Source organism: Monodelphis domestica, chromosome X (genome assembly GCF_027887165.1).
Source record: "Monodelphis domestica isolate mMonDom1 chromosome X, mMonDom1.pri, whole genome shotgun sequence".
In the NCBI taxonomy this organism is placed as follows: domain Eukaryota; kingdom Metazoa; phylum Chordata; class Mammalia; order Didelphimorphia; family Didelphidae; genus Monodelphis; species Monodelphis domestica.
This window is the reverse complement of record NC_077235.1, coordinates 58275673-58290222: the sequence shown is the minus strand read 5'-3', so window position 1 is coordinate 58290222 and position 14550 is coordinate 58275673. Positions and strand designations below refer to the sequence as shown.

At 38.0% G+C, this 14550-nt stretch overlaps 1 protein-coding gene across 7 annotated transcripts in view; it reads left to right on the top strand.

The window, feature by feature from the left end:
• The first annotated feature begins 2287 nt into the window (after positions 1-2287).
• XIAP (X-linked inhibitor of apoptosis) overlaps positions 2288-14550 on the top strand; it is a 36734-nt gene continuing 24471 nt past the window's right edge. For 2 of the 7 annotated variants that reach the window (XM_007507069.3, XM_007507068.3), the window contains exons 1-2: positions 2288-2587; positions 11551-11613. The gene's annotated coding sequence lies outside the window, so the exon portion shown is untranslated. The other 5 variants (XM_007507071.3, XM_007507070.3, XM_056809223.1 and 2 more) reach the window with 4 other exon arrangements.

The following is a 14550-nucleotide window of genomic DNA, read 5'->3' as shown; positions in this document are numbered from 1 at the left end:
CCAAAATTCAAATCTGACCTCAGACACTTCCCAGATGTGTGAACCTGGGTATGTCACTTAACCCCATTGCCTAGCCCTTACTGCTCTTCTGCCTTGGAACCAATACACAACATTATTTCTAAGACAGAAGGTAAGGGTATAAAAATTTTTTAAAAAGAAAGCATTAAAATTCCAAGGATTAGGAATATTTGGAAGCAATCAGAACTGTAAAATATACTGTATTTAGGTTGGGGGGGGGGCAGCCTGTAATCCCTGCTTCTGAGGAAGATGAAGCTGAGAGATTAATTGACCTCTGGAGTTCTGAGCTGCCATGAAGGCAACTTGAGTGTCTACATGAAGTGCTGCACCAATATGATGAGCCCCCAGAACTGCCTAAGGAGGGGTGAACTAGCTCAGGTTTGAAAAAATAAGCAGCCTAAAGTTTCCATGCTGAAGAGAAGCCACAGCACCTGACAGAAGATAAGAAAACCCAAGTTCCTAAAAAAAAATCAAGAAAAGAAAAAAAATGGTATCTAAAGGACAAAGTTGGTGAGTATATCTTAGAAATACAAACCAAAATGCTATAGCAATTATCTTTGGGAGAGTTGTTTGTTTTGGCTGATTAATCGGACCTAGTATAACCCTAGCCAATTGCCTCTACTTACTGATGTGAGCCATTCCAGGATGTGAATTCCTGAAGACCCTCCCTAACTACCTTTATTTATTTTGTATTTAATTTTATATATATTTATATATGTTCAGGTTGTTTCCCACAAAAGTATGTAAACTCCTTAAGAGTTAGGATTGTTTCACTTTTTTGTCTTTGTATTCACAGGATCTGACACAGTGCCTGGCACAGAATGGCCATTTAATAAATACTGATTGATTGATAATTATTACACATAGTTTCTCAGAAAGGTTGGAGCAGATCCACCAATGGTTTTTTTTAAACCCTCACCTTCTATCTTAGAATCAATCCTGTGTATTGGTTCCAAGGCAGAAGAATGGTAAAATCTAGGCAATGGCTTGCCCAGGGTCACACAGCTAGGAAATGCCTGAAGCCAAATTTGAACCCAGGATTTCTTGTCTCTAGGCCTGGCTCTCAATCCACTGAGCCACCCAGCTTCCCCACCACCAAGAATTTTTAGTGCCAGATCCTCTCACCTTCTGTCCAGTATGTATAACTTCTATCTTTTGTCAGCTTTGATACTTTAAGGAGCCTGAAGTGAAACCTCAGGGTTGCCTTAATGTGCATTTCTCTTATTATCAATGATTTGGAGAATTTTTTCAATTCTCCTCTGGAAAACTATTCCTATTAATTGCTATTTACACATCTATTGTATATTCAAGTGCTGTCTTCAACATGGATTGTTTCTTTTCTACTTTTCTACTTCGAAGAGCAAGAAGAGAAATCTCACACTTTTAACATACATTTCTTTTATCATTAGTGCCTTGGAATATTTTGCAGTTCTTTTGAAAATTTTTGGTTAATATCCTTTATCTATTAGGGAAGGGCTCTTGTTCTCTGATATTGGTGGTAATTCCCTCCCTACATCAGAGATACAATCCTTTCATCTTTGATTATTTGATTCAAAATTCTTTTCCCCCTACTTGACAGTTTTTATTCTTAAGGTAATTTCACTGATTTTGCTTGTGGAAAAGCTCAAACATTTTTTTAGACTCCTGATTTTGATTTCAGTGTCATAGGGAACTGTCAGTGAGGAAAATCCCTTCACTAGTGCAGCTCAGCAGAAGCTCTGCAAATTAGAACTGCTTGGATTACTGAGAATCAAAGCGACTAGCTCTGTATTATCCTGCCAGTGTTTGACCTGGAACCAGAGGAGGCCTCTAAGGAATCTAGTTTGTACAGACAGAAACTAAGGTCCAGGGAACTCAAGTGCCTTTCTTGAGATCACAATGCCAGGATGTGTTAGAGGGGACAACTGAACTCAGGTTTTCCTTAGAGGCCAGCGCTCTATTCTTTGGGTGTATTCAAAATTGTTTTTTTGGATGATTGTCTCTAGCCCTGGCTTTGTAAAGAATTTTCTCCTCTACTCACAATTTTGAATGATCTCCTTTCTGTTCCCCTACTTTTAAAAGAAAAAATAAAACGATATTTGGGGCGTGTATCTATTTGCAATTTATTTCGGTATACAGTGTTATCTGCGGGGTCAAAGTGCTTTCGATTTTCTCCTGTGGCTCTTCTGAAAAGAGGGGGACCCTCTTTTATAATTAGAAATAGCCTGCGGAGTTCGCTCTTTCCAGCTCAGCCCTTTGACTCTGCCCCGCCCTTTTTTTTCTTAGGCCCTACTCCATTTTTCCATCCTTCCCTTCCTTTCCTGGCTCTGCTCCTCCCCCAGGCCTCCTCCCCATCCAGAGAAAACCGGAAAGTCTAAACGTGGAAGAGGCCGAGTGAATCTTACTGGGCATGCGCTGATGTAGGATCCACTGTTCTCACTGCGCATGCACCAAGGCTGGCACCGCCTGACGCCGCCTTTCACTTTCTCAGCTGACTCGTAGACGTTTTTTCCTAGGGCCGAAGTCTCCTCTACGGGAAGTGGCGCAGGCTGCACATGCGCGATAGTCGAAGCTCTCGCTGGTTAGGAAGGTAAGTGAGCCGAAGGGGAGGATGAGAGAAGGAGGGGCCCAAAGTTAGGGGCAGGTATGGGATTCACCCCCACCCCTCTTAGGACAGGGGTCCCCATAATTATGCTGTGCTTTGAAGCTTCAGCCGGCCCAGGTCTGGGGAATCGAGTGCTGACCGGATCCCCCAATTAATTTTTCGTCCCACCCCCATGCAGGTAGCCCCTCAGGTGGGGCTGGGAACAACGCTGCGGGATGCTGCCTTTTCGGCGAGCCCCCGGCCCCCGAGTGGTCTTCCCTTTCTGTTTCTCGCCCCCTATTCTTTCCCCGGGCCGAGACTGGGGCTGGGATCATGAACGGGAGGAGTAGGCGGTGGCGGCGGCGGCGGCGGCGGCGGCGGAAAGGAAGTGGGCGGCGGCGGCTCTCGGGAACTGCCCTGGCTGCTCCTCTGTCTTCCCCAGCGGGGGCGGGTTGGGTTTTCCCCGAGTCTTCTCGAAAGATAGGAGGAAGGCAGGGATCGGGGTGTCCTGACTCTCCCTCCCAGGCCTGGAAAAAAACAGGTTTTGTCAGGCTATGTACACACACACACACACACACACACACACACCGAGGACGGGAGAGAAAGGAAAAAAGGCCCCCTCCCCCTGAGGAAGTGAGCCCATGATTAACCCCTCTGCTGCCAAATCCTTTTCCCAGCCAACTTTGTGGAACAAAGGTGAATTTGAACTTGGCCAAAAAAAACCCCCCTTTTAAATGCAGAAGTGAGGAAATCCTCCTTGCACCCCAGTATCGAGCATGCATTCTTCTTTATACAATCCCATCGAGTTTTAAGTATGTCTGACGTGGCATTCCGAATGGTTACTTCATTACTAGAAAATGCCAAAACAATGATGTAGTCATTATGGATTTGCAGGGAGCACACTAGTGATTGTTACTCAACAGAATTTGTGTTTTTAATATTTGCTGGGAATAGATCAAGGAAACAATGACAATGGACCAGGATATGGAAATAGCTTCCTTTTTATTCAAACAAATGTCATAACTGTATTTGTTTTGTTTTTTAAAAAACAGTCAATTCTACCTGGCACCTAATTTATGTGTAAATATGGATAGTTATGATCTCTTTTTCCTATTAGGGAGAAATAAGCATTTATTATCCACCTATGTGCCAGGCACTATGCTATATATTGAGAATTTAAAAAAAAAAGAAAAGAAAAGAACAAAAAGAAAAAAACATGAAGTTCCCTCAAGGAATTTATATTCTATCTGGGGTGGTTGTTCAGTTGTTTCAGTCATATCTGATTCTCTGTGACCCCATTTGGGATTTTCTTGGCAGAGTTACTGGAATGGTTTGCAATTTCCTTCTCCAGCTCCCTTTACAGATGAGGACACTGATGCAAACCAGGTGAAGTGACTTTTCCAGGGTCACACAGCTAGTAAGTGTCTGAGACTGTTTTGAACTCAGGGCTAGAACTCAGGATAGATTGATCCTCTATCCACTGTGCCACCTAGCTACTTTTATCTGTGGAGATAGGATGTATTCATGTAAGTATGCACAATATTCACTGGCAGCTGGGGGTGGAGTTCAGGAAAGGCCACATGTAGGAGGAGATGATTTGAACTTTTTTTTTTTTTGAAGGAAACTTGGGATCCAGAGGGGCTGAGATGAGGAAGGAAGTGAATTGCAGGCAGAGCACAGGGTATACAGAGTAGAAAAGTACAGAGAAGATATGGTTTGCCTTGTGTGGGGAGCAGCAAGGAGTTCAATTTGATTGAATTAAAGAATGCAGAGGAGAGTGGTTTATAAAAAGGCTGGAAAGGTAAGTTGGAGGAGGGTTCTGAAGGGCTTTAAATACCAAATAGGAATTTTTATTTGCTCCTGGAGGTAATAGAGAGCCATGGGAGTTCATTTACCAGGCATCTAACAAGGCCAAACAGACCTAATATATCACTTTGATAGCTTTGTGGAGGATGAATTGAGGAGAGGAGAGACTTGAGACAGAAAGATCAATTAGGAAGTTATTGCACAATCCAGGTAGAAGCAGTGAGCGTCTGAATTTGGATGGTATCCTTGTAAGGGGAGAAAGGGGCAAGGATTCCATAGATGTTATGGAGGTAGAATAGCCAAGACCTAGCAACTGATTAGTTATGTGGAATGAGGCATCAGTTGAGAGAATTCAGTGTAATAAATGTTAGACAGAGTGAGAAAGGGAATCTAATTCTAGAACCTTATTTCACATTACTTTTTATTTTTTTAAATAGTAATTTTTATAGTAGCTTCTTTTTAGTTGAAGAAAAAGTGTTAAAGCTGGTGCAAGTCTTAGTCTTCATTTTACACATGAGAAAGCTGAATCTCAGGCAAATAGCCTAGGATCACATAGCTAGTGAGTACTACATTGGGGATTTGTACCTAAGGATTCTGGTTCCATGTCTCTACTCCACTGGGCATGCCTTTATACATGTTGAATCTAATGGATTGGAAGTTAAGGTGACAGGTAGCCCCTGCTTTTAGATGCAATGTATTTCTAGAATTTACATATCATTGTTTCTGCCCAGAATATAATATACCATTTAATGAATGAATGGTTATTGATTGAGATGTGAGCCACTGCTGAATGAGTGAAGTAGTGAAAAATGGGAACTGCAATCATTTAATCTTTATTTCATCTCTGTAAAATGGTGTTAAGAATAACAGTGTATAAAATAACTTAGAGTTCTTTTTATAAGAATGCTGTCTCTATTTCTTCACTAGCCCTTCATTCCTTAATCCTTTGTAATCTGATTTACATATGGCTTTACTCAAATTATACCTACAGGTCACAAATGATCACTTAATTTTAGGAAATCCCAGCAATATTTTCAGTTTCATTTCTTCATATTTTACATGACTAGCTCCCTTCAGGCTAGTTAATAATGCCCTCCTATTTCTTTTGTAAAGATAAGTATTTACTTATCTTTGAGCATGTTCTGTTCTTGTAGAATGCAAGTTTGAGGACAAGGTCTAGCCTGCATTTTTATCATATCTCTATCACATAGTTGATTAATAAATTCTTGAGTTTGAGAAAATGTTTTTTGTTTTCAGTGATCCCAAACTTCTCCCTTAGAGAAATCTTTTTAATATCAGTATCCTCCTGGTAGTGCTGTAAGGCTAGGTATGGATCACCACTATCCAAGAAGATTCAAGATTGCCCACAGGACTATGGTGAGAGACAAATTAATATTTAAGGCACAGTGGGCCTTAATTAGCTATGACTTGTCTTATGCAGAATAGGGATTAGAGAATAAAAATGCAGCAAAGGTCCCAAGAAATGAAGAAAGCTATAGGAAAACTAGAAAACCCCAAGGAAAATCGTTGACCAAATATAAACTTTTCCATTAGATATAGTTTGCTTTCTTATTTCAGGATTAGCAAGTAAATGAATTGTCAGTGTTGGGGCAACAGGGTCTAGAAACCCTTCCTAACTGGATTTTCTCCTTGTTTATGTCCTTTCCTTTCTTTTTCTCTCCTGCAAGTCCCCAAAACTTTCATTATTATGCTCATTTCTTTATCATTTGGCCTTCATCTCAGTTCCAGCTCTTCCACGTTACCTTGGAACAAAATGATAAGTTATCAACTACTCCCCTGCCTTACTTGCTATCTTTGAAACAAGTAGACAGACTGTTCCTTAGTTTGCTTTTCCTGTAAGAGTTTTTAAAAATTCTAATAGCTACAGAGAAATAGATTTAAAATAAACAGTTACAAACCATCTTAAAAACTTAAAATAACCTTCAGTAGTTAGGTATGTTAGTTTTCACTGAAATACAAACAGCAGATCTTTCTTAGCACCTTTCCTCTTACAATGACTCCTTTGGATTCTCATTTTGGGCAGCATCAATCTTGCCAAAAGTTTTTGAATGTCCCTCTTCTCTTTTTGGCCAGAAAAAAAATGAGTTCCATCTTTATTTCCATTCCCTTAGAGTTTACCACTGGCAGACCCCAGGTAGAATAAAAGTTTTTTCAGTGAGTGCCCACTGGGCTCATACAGGATTTGGTTCCTTAAAGGAACAGCAGACAGTTTCTGTGTTGAACTGCTATAATGAAAATCAGCTGGCTTAAAAAAAATTCAGCTTTTAAATTTCATATGTTAAGTAAAGATTAGAATTTCAATTTGAAGAAAAATGAATATTTTAAGTGTGATTATTTTATTGAAATAGCATCTGTGTAAAAAGCCAGTCTGTATATTAGACTAGAAGTAGTGAAAAACCAATAGTGTGGCCCTTATTTGTCTGTACTAGACCATCTATCAAAATGACAGCTTTTACCAAAGAACCACAGCTTTTATTTCATTATTGGATCCTACCATAAAATAATAGGCTTCAAATTGTCATGGAAAGGATTTACACCATGATCAGTTTGAATTTATACCAAGATGAAGGGTTGTTTCAGTGTAAAGAAAGCAATCAATTTGATATTCTACATTAATCACAAAAAAATAATAAAACATGATTATACTGATAGGTCCAAAATTTTGTGGATAAAATCCAACAGCTGTTTCAGTTAAAAGACTAGGAAACATAATAATAAATGGACTTTTCCTTATCCTGGTAAGTAGTATCTATTTAAAGCTAAGAGTGGACATTATTTGTAATGGGAAAAAGGTTAGATGCCTTTCCAATAAGATGGGGCAGAGTAACGATGTCCATTATCACCAGTGTAATTTAACATTGTGTGAAAAATGCTAGCTATTGCAAAATGATAAGAAAAAGAAATTGAGGGACCAGAGATTTAGGCTAAAAGGGAAACAAGTGCCACTTTTTACAGATCATATACTGGTGTATTTAGTGAACCCTGAAAAAAAGTTGACTAAAAATTAAATGGAAATATATTCAGCAAAGTTGCAGGACAAAAAAATAAGCCCACATAAATCATCAGCATTACTGTATATTACTAACAAAACCCAGCAGGAAGAAAAAGAAAAATTCAATTCCAAATATATAGCTCAGAATATATAAGATACTTGGGAGTCAATAAGCCATAAATGGAGAGACCGTATAAATACAACTACAAAACTACAGACTTAAAGATCTAAATAATTGAAGAAATGTTAATTACTGTTGGGTAGACCAAGCCATTATAATAAAAAATGACAATCCTGCCTAAATTAATTTGCTTATTCATTTCCATTCCAATCAAACTACGAAAGAATTATTTTATAGAGCTTGAAAGAAAATGAAATTAATCTGGAGGGAAAAAAGGTTAAGAATCTCAAAGGAAATAATGAAAAAAAGCAGAAAGGAAGGAAATCTCGCAGTACCAGATCTCCCACTATGCTACAAAAGCACTAATCATCAAAACTATTCAGGATTAATTTTAAAAAATAGAGAAGTAGTTAAGTGTAGCAGAATAGGTACCCACCATATAGAAGGAAACAGTAGTATAATGTTCTGTAAATTCCAGCTACTGGGTTAAGGACTCGGCTATTTGATCAAAACTTTGGAGAAAGCTGGAAAATAGTCTGACAGAAATTGTATATACCAAGATAAGCTCCAGATGGCTATGTGGCCTTTACATTTAATAAAGGGTAATATCAAATTAGAGGAGCAAAGAAGAAATTACCTTTTGTCTTTATTGGTAGGGAAGATCCCACAGCCAAGTAAGAGATGTCATCACAAAAGAGAAAATGAACAGTTTTGATTACATAAAATCAAAAGGTTTTTCAAACAAAGCCAGTGCATTTAATATTGGAATCAAAAAAAGTAAACTGGGGAGGGAGAGTGGAATTTTTGCAGCAAGTTTCTCTGATAAAAGTCACCCAAAAATATGTAAGTGGGAAAATAAAGATACATATGCATATATGATATACATGTGTGTATACATATATATGGAGCTAATTCAGATTTGTTAAGAACCATTTCCCAATAATTCCAGATTCCAGTATTAAAGGATAGACAAATAGACAAATAGACAATTTTCAAAATAAGAGACCTCTTTTTCAACAGAAGTGAAAATACTCTGAATCATTAATAATGAGGGAAATGTGGGGGCACCTGGGTGGCTCAGTGGATTGAGAGCCAGGCCTAGACCAGAGAGGTCCTAAATTTAATTCTGGTCCCAGGCACTTCCTAGCTATGTGACCCTGGGCAAGTCACTTAACTCCCATTGCCCAGCCCTTACCACTCTTCTGTCTTAGAACCTATATACAATAGTGATTCTAAGGCAGAAGTAAGGGATTAAAAATATTGAAGGAAATGCAAAATAAGGCAACTCAGATTCTTTCTCTAACGCATCAGATTGACAAAGATGCCCAAAAAAGAGAAATTACATTTATTGCAAGTGTTAAGAGAAGGAGGTATGCTCATGTAACCTATTGGTAAGAACTACAAATCGAACCAGCCATTCTGAAAAGCAATCTGAAACTCAAGCCCATAAAACTGTGGTACATGAATGCAATGGGATAAAATCTGTGCAATAAGAAATAATATAGAGAAGCATGGAAAGATTTACTGAATGAAGGAGGCAGAACCAAGAAAGTCATATACACAATGACTACAACAATTTAAATCTAAAGAACCACAAAACAATCAAAAGTGAATGTTGTAAAATGACAGAGAATAAGACTGGCCCCAAAGAAGAAACATGAAAAAACAACTTTATCCCACCCTTTGTAGGAGTGGAGGTCCACAAGTGTGGTAGTATATTGTATTGCATAGGTTTTCATTCTTTTTTTGATCAGTTTTGTTGATTTTTTTTCTTTCTTTTTTTTGTTTTTGCTTTTAAAATATTTGTCATGTTGGATGACTTACTTAAGAGGTGGGTAGAGACTGATACTGTTTTTTTTGTTGATATAAAAAAAAACAAGATAGCAATAAAATGACTTTTTAAAATATTAAGAAAAAATGAAGTTATAACCTAAAATTCACTGAACTATCTATATCTTTTGTTTAGCAATACTACTACTAGGGGGGCATCACAGTGGGTAGAGTGCCAGATCTGGAGTCCAGAGAACCTGGGTTCAAATATGGCCACCGACAAACTTCCCAGATATGTGATCCTGGGCAAGTTACCCCACCCCAGTTGGCTAGCTGTTGCTGCTCTTAGAATTATAATAAAGAGAGGAGGCAGCTAGGTAGCTCAGTGGATTGAGAGCCAGGTCTAGAGATGGGAGGTTCTAGGTTTAAATCTGGCCTCAGATACTTCCCAGCTGTGTGACCCTAGGCAAGTCACTTAATCCCCATTGCCTAGCCCTTACCACTCTTCTGCCTTGGAACCAATATACAGTATTGATTCCAAGATGAAAGGTGAGGATTTGAGAAAAGAAATTAATACCAAGAGAGAAGGTAAGGGCATAAAAAAGAGCAGTACTGTGTTTATTCTCCAAAGAGATACAAAACAATGGGAATGGATTCATGTATACAAAAATGTTTATTGTGGCACTTTTTTGGAGTGGCAAAGAACTGGAAACTAAACTTTACCCATCTTTTGGACAATGGTTGAACAAGTTGTGATATACAAATATTACAGAATGTTATTGTGCTATAAGAAAGGAGAAAATGGACCATTTCAGTGAAACCTGGGAAGCAAGATTTACATAATAGATACCTATAGGTTTGTGTACAGTACTCTTTTTTTCTAGTCTGCTATGTATCTGAAAATGTCCCATTGTTTCTTAAGTTCAGACTAAAATTTAAAAAAACTTTTATTATGATGTAGTTTCTCCTCAAATCTGGTCCTGTTAGTTCAAGGGCAAGTGACTTAAGTCTCCATCTGTCCAAGAGTTTCTTGTGAATGACTATGGGGAAAGGAACACACCAGTATGAAATACCCGAAAGGGAGTAGATGAGGGCATGTGAGAGGCAAAGCTGAACTGGAAACTTAGAGAGTATCAGACCAGGAATGCCGACCGGAAGACATAAACAAATTGGAATATACCCAAAGCAGGGTGATCAGGGTGAAAGGACTGTGCCAGAGGATCAGTTTAAGGAACAGGAGATGTTTAGCTTGGAGGAAAAAGACTTAGTGTGGATATGATAACCGTCTTCCGGTATTTTAAGATCTGTCATGAAAAAGAAGGGAAAGATTTGTTGTGCTTGGCCCCAGAAGATAGAAATAAGAGGCAGTAGCTGCTGGTGGCACATTACTCTTTCCAGCCACCAAAGAAATGGTGTTAGGATTATCTAGGTCACTGTTCTCCTCCAATATCACATATCATCAAAAGTTGCTTGCCATTCACTCAAAAGGACTATGATTTCTACACAGTTACCTTTAAGCCCATTTTATAGGGCAGAAATACTATGTAAACTCAGTAAGTTGCTAGTGGGGCAGCCCCCATCTTTCCCTACTTCTTGCATTCAGCATTGGCTGACAAGGAACTATATTTCGTTTCTCATAGTCGATTCATTAGATGGTTTCAGCCTATTCTTGGACAGATGCAGCTAGCAGCAAGAAGTCTGGATACAGTATTAACATGTGAGCTCCAGAAATTCAGTTCATCTAAAAACAGGACTGCCTCTAGCCCAGCTCCCAATCCCCTTGATTAATTTGTGTAATTTTGTGTAATAATGTGTAATTTTGGGAAGCCCAGTGCTATAATTTGTTAACTAATATGCTTATAAAAGAATAAATATACTTGTAAAGGAATGTCCCATAGACAGCTAGGTATGGGATTTGGGGATAATAGAATTTCTTTTTCTTAAAAGATGGGATAGACTTTGTGCCCCCCCCCCTTCTGCCTCTCAAGATAGTTTAATTAGAGTAAATAGATTGATAAAGATTTGAAATTTTTATTTATAACTAAACTGCGAATGAATAAATTCTGAATGAAGTAGTTTGGTTTCACATACAACTAATGTTTCTTTCTTGGCTGCTTCCTTGCGTATTCCTTGGTATTGACAGAACTCACTCTGGGATTTAAAAGCCGGCACGCATTACCAATAGTATTATAATTCATTGAGCCAATGGGCTCATTCAGTTATTCAAGTGACCTAAGTAACCTTACTGCTTGGTTTCAGGGAAAGAATTTTACTTTCTGAGTGAGCCCAGGTGGAAGAACTGACCTGGCTAAGAATTGGAAGGTGAGTACCTTAAACATACCTCATTCTTCTCTAACCAGATATGTTCTAGCATTCTACCTTTGCTGGACTAGGAGCTCATTTTTCCCACCCTAACTTCCACTTTTTGCTTAGGAATTAATAATCAAATAAACTCTACTATTGCTAATGTAGAAGTTGTGCCTACCACATTTGATTCTGGGTTGCCAAGGCCTAAACTCCTTCTGACCATCATTCCTTCCTCCTTGACACACATCAATATCAGCTGCAGCCCTCCCTCACCTCTGTCGTATTCTACTCTGCCCTTCCAATGTACCCTCTGTTCTTTTGGTAAGGAACTGTTCTTTATTTTGGATCTGTACTTTCCCTCCCCTCCCTGAAAAATTATTTGGATATATTTTGTGTTTAATTTTCTTTGTTTATGTTCACCCTGACCCCTTCTCCCTCCCCACCCCCAAAGAAAAGAAATCCCCACCCCCTTGAGGGCAGGGAGTTTGATTTTTGTCTTTATATCTTCTGGACCTTGAACCCGGCCCAGCACATAGCAGGTACTTAAAATGCTACTTGAATTGACTTTATTTATTTTAACCTATGACTTCAACTCCAAAAGAGAAAGTTTATGTTTGATTTGATTGAAGGGGGAAGATTAAAATATCTGTTATAAAGGAATTTTTTAAAAGCTTAAATAGTTCAATTAAATATTCTGTCTGACCCTTTGTGAGCTTATTTGGCATAGATACTTGAATGCCATTTTTCCTCTACAGCTTATTTTACAGTTGAGGAGACTGAGGCAAACAGGGTGGAGTGACTGGTTCAGGATCATACCACTAGTAACGGTCTGAAACTGGATTTGAACTGGAGTCTTCTTGACTTCTGGCCTGGCGCCAGAAGTACCTGTACTGCCTAGCTCTTTTTATCCTAATGTTTTCACAATATTGTCTATTGATTATTATTATTATTATTCCTGAAGGGGGAGTAGCTGTGACTAATACTTTTAAGATATTTAAAGGGGGATTGACTTTTGCTGGGTCAAAGTCAATACCACTCAGAAAAACTAGTAAATTCTTATTCCTCTTTAGTATGAGGAAGAAATGGAGGCTGAGCTTATAAATAAAATTGCAATTTTCCTGTAAGTAGTGTAAAGAAGATATTAAAACTAAGGTTATTAACATATCTTCTTAAGTTAGCACATTTTTTAGTTTTGATTATGTGGCTGAAAGAGTTGGCAAATATCACATTGAACACTGTGATTCAGTGTAAGCTTTTACAACCTAGTATTATGGTATTGGCTTAGTATGCAAGGTTTTGTGTGTTGTTTTTAGCTTACGCTTCCTGGAAACAATAACTGATTGGCAACTTTGGTCTTAGGGGTCTCATATCCTAGGGGTTTGTGGTAGTGGCAGTGTTGAGGTGTTAACTGTTGGAAATGTCTTCAGATTTCATCCAGTGTCTTCTAATAGCCTTTTTAATTAATTTAGCTTGAACATTATTTTTTTTTTGAACATTATTTTAAAATGAAACAATTAGTGGAATTCATCTTGATAGTATATTCATTTTTTACCTTTTTGGCACTTCTAGAAATATCATTTGGGCAATGCATCACAAAATTTTAGAGTAAGAGTGGACCCTGGACTCTTCCCTTCCTTTCTCATCCTCTCTTTACAATTGTATCTGTGCCTTTCCTTTGTCCAAAGCCAGGTTCAGTTGTTACTTCTATGAAGTCTTCTCCATTTTTCTGCTACCCTCTATACCTCCCACAGTGACTCCCTCCTAATTTCTGCCTCCATTTTCTTTTTATATTTTGTCTGGACTTTATATCCAGCAACAGTGCCTTATGCACAGCAAGCATTTAATAAATGTTTATTTAAATGAAGAAATGTAGTTCATCCTCCTCATTTTACAGACCCAAAAGGGTTAAATGACACACTCAGGGTCATACAGCTACCTAGTAACCAGACCTAGGACTTTAGTCAGGATGGGATGCTAAGATTCTGTGACCTAACCTTCCTACCCTATTGTTTCCTCTTTTATTCTCTGCCAAGAGCCGGACTGCCACAACCACTTCCCTGCCCCCACTCTCATTATTAATAAAAGAAAAGGTTCTCTCCACACCAGGCACAACCCCTGCCTACACCACAGGACTTTTATAGATTCATGTCACACACGATTGCTTGGCTTAAGTCGGGATTCTTAACCTTTTGGATCATGGACTCCCTTTCAGAATAATGTTTTTAAATGTGCAAAATAAAATCTATATGATTGCGAAGGAAGCCAATTATTTTCTAATGCCATTGTAAATAATACTAAAAAAAAACCCAACAGGTTCATGTACTCCAACTTAAGAAGCCTTGATGTAAATCAAAGATTTAATAATAATTTTTCTAATTTATGGGCTTTTCAGTTGATACAGTTAAACGGTCAAAGTTTATAATTTCAGTCATTTCTTTTCTTAAAAAGCATGCCAATGTTTAAATTCTCTTGGGAAGATGTCAGACTAGATATTGTTATTAAATGTATTAACATGCAATAACTTGATTGTTATTGTTATAATTAATTATATTTTAAATAATATATCAAAATATTTTAGAGAGGTAGCATGAATTGAGTTTGGAGCTATTAAAATCTGGTTGGAATCTTGACTAGGAATTTAATTGCACTGTAACTGTGATCACTACATTTCTCTAAATGATGCTATCTTTTTAACCTCAGCCTCCCCATTGGAGAAACAGAACTGGTGCTTTTCCTGCCTACCCCCAGGCAGTTTGCAAAGTTAAAATCAAGATGTCTATTGATTATTAATACTAGTCCACTAGGTTTTGGTAATAGCCAAGTAGTAGATAGAAAAGATATCTTTTGGAACTTGGTTATGTAAGTGAAATGATTAGTTACAGAATTAAAACATTTAAAGTTTTGCTGGTAATCAAAGTTTGCTGAAATGCATTAATAAGCTGTAAACATACC